At 43.8% G+C, this 12,679-nt stretch overlaps 1 protein-coding gene across 2 annotated transcripts in view; it reads left to right on the top strand.

Annotated features, from left to right (window-relative positions):
- The first annotated feature begins 946 nt into the window (after positions 1-946).
- Positions 947-12,679, top strand: part of ACVRL1 (activin A receptor like type 1) — a 57,423-nt gene continuing 45,690 nt past the window's right edge. Inside the window, exons 1-3 of one of the 2 annotated variants that reach the window (XM_044422002.1) lie at positions 947-1,090; positions 3,262-3,372; positions 7,488-7,908. The gene's annotated coding sequence lies outside the window, so the exon portion shown is untranslated. The remainder of the gene's footprint in view (positions 1,091-3,261; positions 3,373-7,487; positions 7,909-12,679) is intronic. The other variant, XM_044422003.1, reaches the window with a different exon arrangement.

Here is a 12,679-nt window from a genome sequence, read left to right as displayed (position 1 = left end):
AATATTTATTATCATTAATAAAATCAATACTAATAATTGATGATAAGTAATAACATCAATGAATTCATTATTATTATTCCACACAATATTTATAATGAGAAAATGGCATAGTTTTTTTTTAATCTACCAAACTTGTTTTACTAATTCTTTCTGTGGAATGGGGGGGGGGGGGAGTGTGTGACTGTGACCACAAGCGGAAAGAACTTCTATTCATACCCCTTGGAATGGCATAGAAGGACCCATCTATATTAAGGATGTAGATCTGGTACAGGACAAAAGGCTCCAGAGAGTAGTCATATGAAAATTTAGTCAGGAAAGAAGTCCTAAACTCCCAGATTGCCCCAGCCAGGACTATTTTTCCGTCGAAACATGCATAGGATCACACCCTGGGAAACAACTACTGGGCTTAGAAATAAATCCCACTTAGTTCAGTGGAGTAAATGTGCTTAGAAATGTAGCATTAACGTATAAAAAAGTACAGGTCAACGAATTGTTTCCCCGTGGTTTGCCGTGCCAATGACTAACCAATATTACTATTTTTTATGTGTAGGGTATCGATAACTGATCGGGTCATTTATTTTTCCCTTAATTAAGCCCTATGGAACAACCCAACCAGAGCCCTCCTGGCTTCTAAAAGCTATCTCGCTTCCCATTGCTTTTGGCAGGGCTGCCAGGCCTTTAAAACTTGTTAAACGGGCAGCAATTCAACGGATTAAGCAGCCCTGTTGCTGAAAGTCCATGTGCCCCGGTGGGGGGAGATTCTGGGCACGAAATCGCCGCCTGCTGTGCAGCGGAGGAAGGGCCGAGGGCGCGACCGCGCGGGGCGGACGAGGAGTCGCCCCTTCCCTGTTCTGCCCGGCGGCTCTGGAGCCGTGAGTTAATACGAAATACTCTTGCCCAACCACATGATCCTGCGAAGGAAAACTACGGATGTCACGAGCTCTTGCCGAGCAACTCTTTCGGCTGTCAAAAGGAGCCGCGATGAAAGTTCAGTTCAGAAATAGAACGAGGCCAACTGACTCCACGACGGGCGGGTGGGCAGCCGAGATTTCCAAGGAGGAGGAAAGATGGCTCACGCGATTATAGAAAGGTATTCCGAGACACATTTCCTGCAAGGAGGAGACTTCCTTTTCCTGCCTGCATGGCAGCAGATCTGCAGTTATCAGATCAAAACTGTTTATTTCCAATTCGAGGGATGCAGGCTCCACAAAGTTCTTTTCTTTCCTATCCAAGAGTCTGAAATCGCTTAATGGGCTAAGATAACGAACAGCCCTGAAAGCTCAGCAGCTCTCTGATAAACTCAGATGATCTGTAATGACCCACGCATTTGGGAAGGGAAAATGGTTTGACAGCATTAATTCTGAGAAGAGCTTGATACCAGGTCTTTCACAGCCAGACATTTCAGAGAAGAAATTGCACTTCACTATTTCTTGCTTCATTCCTATAATGTCATAAAGTGTCCTTACACTGAATCAAAACTTGAAATGACATTTAGAATTTTTAAAACAGTGAACTTCAATTTTAAAGCATTTCCCTACTTCTTCTTCTTCTTCTTCTTCTTATTATTATTATTATTATTATTATAACATTTCTATGCCGCCCCTTGCCGAAACCTCGGGGCGGCTTACAACACAATAAAATACATTGAAATACAATAGAACATACTAAATTACCATTAAATACAAAAATACAAAAAAATACAAATGCACACATTCTCATATCATCCATTCCAGAAAATATATATTTTATTTAGTCTCGCTGATTCAGTGCAAGTGACACTCATAAGACACTTCAATCACTATACTGATAGAAGAGTTAATCCTAATCGCAGCCTAGCAGAGTGATGGAAGTACAAAACTCTTGTAAGCTATGTTTGTTGAGTGGTTCCAAGCTTTCTCCTTTAGCTGTAATGATTTAACAGTAGCTCTACCCATATTTAGTCACACCCCTTGTATAAAGAAAAAAGAGAGTGTATTTGAATGATATTATTGTATTATAGTGTTAGCAAACCCTTTTTTTCTGATGGGGACTGCCTCCCTTTGTTCTATTAAGAGCAGTGTGTTAGTGGTGAGAGCTGATGAAGCTAGCCTGGGTATTTATGCTGCCTTAAGCTGTTTGGAGGAAAGATGGCATCAGGATGTGTTTATTTTTTATGTCTGGCCAGACCACTTCAGCTGTTCACAATGTGGCAGATAAATTAAGGGGAACAGCTGGAGTGGCTGCCCATAACCCTCCAAACTCAGAGGATTCTGGGTATCCAGTGGAGGGTGGGAAGGGTACAGAGACCAGGGTTGCCTTCACTAGGCACTGTCCTGATGTCACAGGATAGGCTGGAGGCCCATCCAGTAAGTACATTCCGCCCTTGCAACTGACTAGCACTTGGGATGCGGGGAGGCATTCCAAGAGTAGCTGGGGGAGAATGAGGCCAGGATACCAAGAATCCTGGCAGTGCATCAGTCCCCCCTCTTTGCAAACAGGGCAAAAGACAGAGAGAGCTAAAATCAGCCACCTATGTCTTTTGCAGGGTGGCAGAAGCTTTCGATTAGATGCCCATAATCCTTCAAGTTTGGATGGTTATGAGCAGCCACCCTGGACGGTGCTGTAAGTGTTTTCTCTCTGAGCATGAGCAAGAGGGGCTGAGGCACCATGAGGATGCTTCATATCCCTGTGCGGCCTCACCCCTGCCCCCCCCCGTCCCCTTTCCCAACACCAGCTGGGAAGACAGAGAGAGGGTCCTCCAAAGCCAGAGCCTTAGCTCTCACCAGAGGTTGGAGCTGGGGCTCTGAATTTCTGTGTGGCCATCTAGACAGTGATTGTGCCCTCAATCAATAAATGTATGGCAGTTATTGGGAAGCGTACAGCCCCGTGTTGGAACCATCCCAACCTGGCAGTGCCCATTTGTTCTCATCACTGGTGTAGCAGCATCAGAGAAGCTAGTGCAATGGAGAATTGCAACTGTAGAATTGCCTCCACCTGCTATGTATTAGTTAACACCAGTTTCTTATATCTGTACACAGAGAAAGAGCAGGAGGGAGATGCACACGCTTCTGGTCTCATCCCAAAGCACTAAATAATTCATGAGGGAAAGCTGCCGTTTCAATGGAATTTTATAGAGAGTATCTGGAACAGATGGAGGCAGAAAACTACATATAAAAATAAACCAAAAAAGACAGCCAGAAGATGCTGCGTATAGAAACTGTAATAAGTGATGTTTGAGATGAAGCGTTCTAATATTTTCAAATGTCTTTCTACCGAACACAGGTCTGTTTATTGTTGTAAAGGGAGGAGACTCTCACCTGACTGAGAATGGAAAGTGAGGCTGTGTTGAGCTGAGCATGAAAGCTGCCATGGACAGAACCTGGACAAAGCCAGGTAAAGATAACTGTGCAATAATTTCTAGAAGGACAGCCATGTTTATCTGGTGCAGTAAAACCAGCAAGGATTCCTGTTGTAGCTTAAAGATGAACAAATTCATCATTTTTGTAGACTAGATACATCTAATGAGGTGGCATATGCCTTAATTTTTTAGCCTCTCAGGTGCAACAAGAATCTTTGCTGTTATACCCTTCAGATCATACCTTGGTTGCAGAAACAAGCCTTTGGGTACCAAGGCTAAATGACCTGTACAGTTGTGTTTGCACTGGATGTGCAGAAAAGGACTTGAGGAAGTGTCATGCCTTGAGGCACTGGAGGTGAGTAGAGATGTGATGCTTGAGACAGAATTTTTGGCTGTGCTTCAATATAAGAGGAAAAGCCCATTTGCTGAATTCAGATTAAGCTTTGCTAGCACTGAGAGAGATGTGGCACATTTAATATTTCTGCAATGCATCCGCGTGCAGAGGTGTTACTAGAGGAGATGAAGACCTCCACCTGGAGATTGGGAGCATTCTCACTGTACTAAGGCCTTTATGGACACGTTCACACATCATTTTAACCCACCCTAGCAATAAACCACAGTGGGTTATTAGTTGATCAGGCTTACTGTGAGTTATTTGTCCCATCCTCTTTCCCATGGATAGCCCAAGGATCCCCATAGGAGGACTGACTTGTCTCCACCTCCTCGCCACAATCACTAGCTGTTTTTGGTTTGTTGCAGCTCTGAGTTTATTTATTTATTTATTGAGATTGACAGCCACTGGCAAATGCTTTAAAGTGCCAGAGAAGCCCCTGGGAGGAGCTATCAGTGGTTGGTAAAGTTTCAAAACAAATTGTATAAGCAATGTGTGCTATTTTTTAAGTTTTAGCCACCCTTGTGTCACTATGTAGGAGCATAGCTGCATGAATGCACAAATTAGGATCCTCAGTGTGGAAATATTGGGGGGTGTCGTACCTGCTATCAGAAGGCAGCAGCAGGACATTGACCCCAACAGAGTCCAAATCAACTTGTCCACCCTTTGCTTTCTCTTGACAGCTATCAAAAGGCAAGCTGTAAAGAGAGACAGTGTGGTGTAGTGGTTAAGAGCATGGGACTGGGACTCAGATGATCTGGGTTCTAGTCCCTGCTCAGCCATGGAGCCAACTGGGTGACCTTGGGCCAGTCACAGACTCTCAGCCCAACCTACCTCACAGGGTTGTTGTTGTGGGGATAAGATGGAGAAGGAGAATGATGTAAGCTGCCTTGAGCCCTTTGTAGGAAAAAGGCAGGATATAAATCGAATAAATAAATAAATAAATAAATAAAAGCAAAGGTGCAAGCAATCTTTGCTTAAGAAGGAGGTGAGATTATATCCTCTTTGTTGTGAAATCCTCATCTCCCCCTCCCCATCCCAAACAGTCCTCAGGATGATACATACTTGTCCCCATGACTCTAGCTGCTCAGAAAAATGCAGAAGTATATTCCACCCTATTTTCTAAGGGAAAGTTGCTTTGACATCAGGCTAGCTAATGGATGTTTTTTGACAGGGCAATGCGTAATTTGTAACTGGGACTTATGACTGTTCAAAAAAAAAAAATCCATACAAGTGGGTGAGGAATGTATCTCTATAGAATTGTACTTCTAAACTTTCCTTCTAAAGTTTGCCTTATCTGCCTTTCAGATGATTAAGCTGTAGAGAAAAAATTCTTAACCATATACTAGAGCTTATATACACAAACCATCACAAAGGAAAGGACACAAAACTTCCAGCTGCATATAATAAACAGAAAAAGACTTGCCATTACAAATTTCAGTGATATCATGACAGAAATAATTAAATCTTAATAATTCATTACATTTCTAATTTCAGTAATATAATCCTAGGCATGTTTCCTTAGATCTGCCTCAATGAGATAAATGGAATTAACACTCTACGGATGATACTTTAGGATCGTGGCCAATGATAAACTATAAGGCCTGATTCAGACATAACGACTGTGCTTCCAGAAACCACATAGAATGAGCTTATTTCCTCCTTGACCTTTAGGGTAGCAACATAAATAATACAGATTCAGTTTGAACAAGAAAACATTCAGGGAAGACCAGTGAACATTATCCCATTGCATTGGATGAAGGAACTGAACACGAATTTGCCCTATACTGAGCACAAATAAGGGCCAGCCCACAGAAGAAAGCATGAGTTTAGAATTTCTCCATCTTTTTAACATTCCCAAGTAAGAACTCCTGTAGTATCAGCATCAACCCTCTGGTGAAGGGCATCTGCCAGCATTGAAAATGATTGAGGCTAGCCTCCAAGAGTAGAGCACACTGAATATGGTTGTTTGGCCTCTGCAGGGATTTTAATGAAGAAAGGCAGCAGGACAGGGATCTTGATAATCCAATGCACAATTTAGGGGGGAAATCAATCGCATGTGATTTAAACATTCAAAAATAGAAGTAGGACTGCAGGACTGCAGCAGAATGTTGCAGCATATCCTCACCTCTGAATGTTGCAATGTATCTCAACCTGCTATTCAGGGGGCTTTCCAGCCAGTCATGGCCTTCCCCAGAGTGCTCCATTTCGTCTTCCCCCTCCCCTGGTTTTCTGGTTTTCTTTCACAATTAACACTCACATTCCATTACTCTTTTCTCAAGGGGCTGAGTTGTTTACTTCATTAGGAATTTTTAAATGACCTTTTGTACTTCGGCAAACCCCAAGCATGATATCTTCCTCTTATCCCATTTTAAGCTCCAATTCTCTTGGCACTCTCACTACCAGAGTTTGCTATGAGAGGGAGTAATGACAATATACTAAGAGTCTAGAATAAAGTGAACAGCAATTTCCATTCTTCCCTTTGTGCTCAGGTCTTCCCCATAGTGTCCCCCTTAGCATTACAAATATAACAGCCCAAACCTGCAATCCTGTGCAGGTTTACTGAGAGGAATGTTCCAGTATGTTTAATAGTGCTTCTTCCAGGTATGTGTACATAGGATTGCAGCCGAAATGTCCCATGAGTTCTGCTCTCCAGTCTTCCTCCAAAGTCCTGTTCCAGTCAGGTCCACTCAAGGTAGAGTAGTAAAAACACACATTCCTGCTGCTTCTCAGTGTTAAACCACAGGCTCTGGTTTGCGTTTAAAGGCTGCTGTAGCTGACAATAAATCAACAATACAAGACTTGTTGCTACCTTCTGATTTCAAAAGTTCCAGCCCCCCGAACAGGGCCAAGGCCTGAGGCCAGCCAAAATCTGAAAACTATAGGAGCTGATGGGTAACTGGTGAAATCTAACACAGGTGTTGATCCTAACCTGGCTTTTCTCACCTAAATCAAGCTGCTGAAATGAATAAAGCATGTCATAATTTTTGAAAGGAAGGGCTGCAGGCTCGCCTCTTTTCTGCCCTTGAGAATGCATCCAGAGCCCCTCTGCCCTTTTCTTGCAAGCAGTTCCAGTGGGCAGATTGTGGGATTCTAGTGAATAGGTCTTAGCAGCCTGATGTCTGCCCTTCCCTGCCCTGGACAGGTCCCATTCCATGAAGAAGTCAAGGGCTGACATTTTGCAGGGGCCCAACCATGCATTAGTCCCCACTTAGCAAGGAGGACCTAAGAAGGCCAGAGCAGGCAACCTGAGAGGATTGCCAGTTTGCAGACACCCCACCCCCCCACCAACAGACAATAAGCCACCAACCTGAGAGGATTGCCAGTTTGCAGACACCCCCCCACCAGTTTGCAGACACCCCCCCACCCCACCGCTCCCCCAGTTAAGGAGCTTCTGGCTAATTGGCTGTTTGTCAGGGTAATGTAACAGGATATAATTTCACAGAGGCATCAATGGCAGCTCCCAAACTGGTCAATTTAAATTCATTAAATGAAGGCAGCAATAGGGAGGGGTGGGAGGAAGGGAATCGAGAGAGGTAAGACAACTGGGATTGTTTAGCTGTTTCTGCTACAGAAAGGACAGGAGATCATAGAGAACAATTGTGCAGGGCCCTGCTATGTTTTGAAGGAAGAGAGTGTGTGGCGGGGTGTAGATCGGTGCTCCGCAATAGGAAATGCTTTATTAGCTGGGAGTGGTGGAGAAAAGCCAGGCAGGAAGAGGCAGTAATAAGAAACATTTTTAACTTCTCCCACATCCAGAGCTTGCCAAACCACTGCTTTCAAGCGAGAGGGAAAGAGCAGAGGGGTCTGGAAAGAGGATCCAGTCTCCCACACGCCCTTGCTGCCTTCGACTCACCGACCTCTCTGAAACAGACTTTGCCAAAGCTGAGCTTCAGACTAAAGCTATGGACGCTGTTCCTTCTAAGTTCGAAAATCCTATAAGAGTTGTACTATCGGCAGGAAAGTGACCTGGGAATCCATCACAGGCGAGGCAACTGGGTCCCGTGAGGAGGTGGTCTAAATTATCATACCTTTCTGGGGAAAAAAACACTTCAGATTTTGGTCCCAAAGAAAAACCTCACTTCTAAGGAAGCATTAGCCAAGGCCAGCTGGAAGCAGGAAAACAGCAGGATACGGGACGGGGCCAGGCTGTGATCCATTCACCTACAAAGGATCCTGGGTAAGTTGGAATCAGTTACTTTCCTCTGTCCTTTCCATTTTTACTTGGGGAAATTCAAACAAGCAAACACACACATGTTCCTTAGCAAAAGACAAACTGAAATCCCTAAAATCATTTTTAGGCCTTTCATAGCACAGAGAAAATATTTGATTGCTTGGATCAAATTCCTAGCAGCAGGCTCTTGAGTAACTTGTCATAGGCTCCGTAGCATCTCTTTTGGTCACCTGCTGAGCCAGGTGGCCACTGCAGTTGACTCTTGTTGAGTTCAGCTCACCTAGACATTTCCCTAAAACAGCGGTCTCAAATTCAACTTACCTGGGGGCCACTGGAAGTAGAGTCTGGGTGAGGCTGGGCTGCATCAAGTATTCCACCACCGTGGTGGTGGTGGGCCGCTCATCCCGCGGCCGGCCCGGGTGCCGCCGGCGCTTTGAAGGCTGCAGGGCCCCTCTCCCGTGCCCTGCCCGGCAATCGGCCTGCGGGCCACGAGTTTGAGACCCCTGCCCTAAAATATTTGGGCAATCCTTGCAAGGATGATGACTGGCACCTGTGCCAACTCTATGAGAAAACTATGGATCTTCTTTCTGCCAAGTCCAACTTCCACCAACCATGGAAGTTGAATGCAGTACATCTCAAGGAAGCTTCATGGAATTTATGTTCTTGTCTGTGGTTGGAACTGATAAGCATTCCCATTGACTGACTGACTTTACACTCCCGTTGAGTGTAAACATTAGTGGGAGACCATTCTTAGGCTGGAACATGCACCAAAAGGGCAGCACCATCAAGCGAAAACCTGCAGAAAAACCTAGCAGGCGTAGGATGCACAAGTCTCTTAGTTCAAGAAATGGCAGTTCTTTACATGACTAGCTCCATACCTGGAAAGCAGACTGTGCAGACTAAGCAGGCAGGTGAGCAGATTACCTGGTCACAGTCTTCCCTGCTGCAGTATGATGTATTTCTATTAACATTATCCTAATTGTATCTAAATGTGCATCTGTAAATATAATATGCCTCTTCTATGCAAATCTGCATCCTCTGCCCTCTTCTTTTGGTGGTGCATTTCCATCTACCAAGCAGCCTAACTGGTACTAGCAGCAGGCTGCAACTCTTCCAACACCCTTTCAACTACCCACCATGCCATAATGTGGTGTCAGCCCAGGATTTTGTAGGGAGGGCAGAATTGTGGTTTCCTATGTGCTTGTTACTACTGATTGGTAAACGCAAGTCAAGGAGCAAACAGGAGGTCCCAAGCCAAGCTCGGAGAGCCATTCTGGGAGACTGGGCCTGACCGTACCACGTGCTGCTTCACGTTGTGGTTCTGAAGTGGGTGTAGGCCAGCAGTTCATGCTCAGAACATGGTTGATTTCTGATTTGTCCAGAGTATATTGGTTATTAGGCAGAAGAGACATGCCGTGAACAAGAAAAAAACTTTTTTAACTCCAGGACTACAAGATCTGCACATATATGCAGATGTATTCACCTATATCTATATGTCTTCATGCAACACGTGGGCAGAATGCATGTGGAACCCACTCTGTGAATTGTTGATTCTGATTGTTGAATCAGCCACAATGGCAGCAGAAAGCCTGGCAGTTTGCTGCTGGAATGGGGTGGTGCAGAGGAGGCAAGACAATAGGAAAATGTTACTGGAAAACAGGGCATGTGGGGGATATGTGCCATGTTTTGAAATAAAATGGACTCTTTCTTTTGCCATTGCAGCTCTACTGCCAAAACTAGTGGCATTGTGGCAGCAGCAGTTCCAGGGAAGGGTGTAACCCCTGAGGGATTTGTGTGGGGGGACAAAATCAGCCATAGATGTTTCCCATCCCAGTCTACAATTAAGCCTCTTTTTTCTTCACTGAGCTCTATGGAGTTCCACATTTGGAGAAAATGCCCATTCCCACTCTCTGATCATGTGACCCTTTTTTGCTTCTCATTGGTGCCACTATTTTTTTACAGTTTTATGAGTAGAGTGTCTCAGGTTTCTGTTCCACAAACCATGTTGTTCAACATTTTTATAAATGGCATGAACATTTATAGAGAATATGCTCATCAAGTCTGTGGATGATACCAGCCTGGAAGTGGTAGCTAATAGCTTAGAACAGGGAAAAGCAAATGTGTCCCCAAGACACCTTTCTTGGTGTCCATCAAGAAGCACTACCTCTTCCCAACTTTTCTTTTAAAAGTATTTTAATGTTTTCTTACTGGCACCTGAGTTTGCTTCAAGCTGAAGTGGGAGCATCCAGTTGCTGCCCTGTTAATTTTCTGTGAATTCCTCTGGGCAGGTTGTCACACCTACCTATGGCAGCCATTTTATTCTGGTGCCCAGAAGAATCTATCAGACTTCCAAATCTGTCTCCTCCTGCCTCAGAAGACACAAACAAGATTCAAAATGACAGCATGTTCAAAAATAACAAAATTAATTTCAGTAGGATAAATTTACGGTTCTGCACTTAGATAGGAAAAAATCATGGGTGAGTAGACCACAGTAGAACGGAGTGCTACCATTATGTCTTCTTAGCTGGGCAGCACAGTTTAATGAGGATATCATCCAAAAGAGATCAATTAAAATGGAGAGAGAGGAGCCTGTTAGGAAAGACTGAAGGAGTTGGATGTATTTACCCTACAGAAGAGATGATTAAGAAATCATATGATAGCAACCTTCAAATATGTGAAGGGCTGTCACACAGACGGTCCAGCAAATCATCATCATTTAATTGTTAATATTATTTATTGATTTTACATCTTTGGCCAGGACATCTCCAATTATATTGTTTTTATATTGTTGTTATTTATTGTTGTGAACCACCCCGAGGCGTCAGCGAATGGGGCGGCATAGAAGCTTCCTAAATAAATAATCTCTGTTGCTCCACAGGGTAGGACTAGGACCAATGGATTCAATGTGCAAGAAAGGGAATTTCAACAAAAAATTAGAAAGCAATTTCTGACATTGTAAGCTGTTCCACACTGAAACAGATTGTCTTGGAAGGTGGTGGAGTCTTCTTTATTTGGGGTTTTCAATCATCCTATCAGGGATAATGTAGCAGCAGATTGCCCACATCGACAGAGGGGTTGGACTAGCGGACATCTGAGGTCTCTTCCAGCTCTACAATTTTACTGTGCCAACTCTGAGTAACTCCTTATAACAGCATGGTCACACTTCACTTTTCATTCAAAAGTGTTGACTTCTGGAAGTACCAAAGCTGTTCTCCTTAGCTCACCTTCTCTTCACATATGTGAAGTTGCCTAATACAGTCAGACCATTGGTCCAACTTTTTCCAGAGATATTTGGCAAGAGATATTTCCTAGCCCTGCCCTTATACCTGATATCCTTTAACAAGGGAAGCTGCAAAAGGAATGTGCACTCTTGTACATGCAAAGCCTTGTGATTTTCAAGCGTATGCAAGTTGGCCCTGGCAGGCCAGGGAAGGAAATAATTGTAATGATAATAACAACACTAGTGAACAAAGAAAAAAACCCTAGAGCTTATGATTTCAGAGACGTGAGAACTTTGTCATGGTGTGAACAAGTTGGCACATAAATGACACATATGGCATTTTTTATGCAAGGAGACGCCATGCCCGTCATTTGGGCCAGCTTGATTATTAGGCTGATACGGAAAGATGGATAGTAGGACTCAGCAGAAAGCAGCCCTCTTTTGTAAATTTTTAAGCGTTTTGTGGGAAGTAGTGCTGGATGTGGTGAATTGTGCAGAAGTTTCCTCCGCTCTCTGTATTGAATCATTTCACCGTTTTCCCAAAGGGGGGTTTCAATGGCTGTGCATGCAGGGTGATGGTGCTTTTTTTAAATTTTCCAACCAGGGTACTGACATGCCTATTAAGTGCTGATCAGCTTTTCTTTTGCATAACTGAATTCTGTGCCCAGGCTGATTGCTATCTGTGAGTAAGACAAAAAATTGATTTAGAGATGCCAGTCTCATAATTAGTTCTGCCTTTGTTGCAACTAATCGTGAAGGACCATATTATTTCCTTCTCACTGTGGCCTGAAGCTCAGCTGAACAGCACATGTTTTCTCTACAAGTCAGTGAGATTAGGATTATATATACTTTGGACAAAATATATATACCACGTTCCAGTTCTTAAAGGACCCTATAGTTGCTCACAATTGTTAACAAGAAAATGTTAAGCTTTAAAAATGACCCAATTCATGCATTAGTTACATTAAGACCAGGCAACTATAATGCACTTCACACAGCCTTGGGAGGTGGCTCAGACACTTCAAGTGATGCAAAATTCTGCCATCCCAAGGCTGGTAGAGGCTGGGAGGATGGCACATGGGATGCCCACTTTGTACCTCTGATTGCTGCTGCATCCCTGGGCCCAGTTCAAAGTACTGGCAATACATCAGGTACTTTAAAGCCCCATACAGTTTGGGGTCAGGTTATCCGAAGGGCTGTCTTCACCATGAACTTGCCCATACAGTCAAATCAGTGTCAGGTGCCTGCCAGTAAAATCAATCAAATTGGTGGGCACAAGGCTTTTTCAGTTGTGGCCCTCTGGTTAATTTGCTCCCAGCTGATTCACAGATGGCTTCTCTACATGTGTTTAAAATGCACTTCAAACCACACCCACTCAAGATGGTTTTCCCAGAAGGGTGACAATGGGTTTGACATGGTTGATTTCTTAAGAAAAATGCAGTATGTTGACCAGTTAGAATCGCTGGCTATATTTTTAAGCTGCTGTTTTGTCCATGTTTCTAAATTGTTTGGTCCTTTTTTAATGTGCTAATTTGCAAGAAGAATATCTCTCTGATC

Source organism: Varanus komodoensis, unplaced genomic scaffold, assembly GCF_004798865.1.
Source record: "Varanus komodoensis strain SLA01 unplaced genomic scaffold, ASM479886v1 scaffold12, whole genome shotgun sequence".
Lineage (NCBI taxonomy): Eukaryota > Metazoa > Chordata > Lepidosauria > Squamata > Varanidae > Varanus > Varanus komodoensis.
Note: the sequence above shows the minus strand (reverse complement) of the source record. Positions and strands in the feature narration are given on the sequence as shown.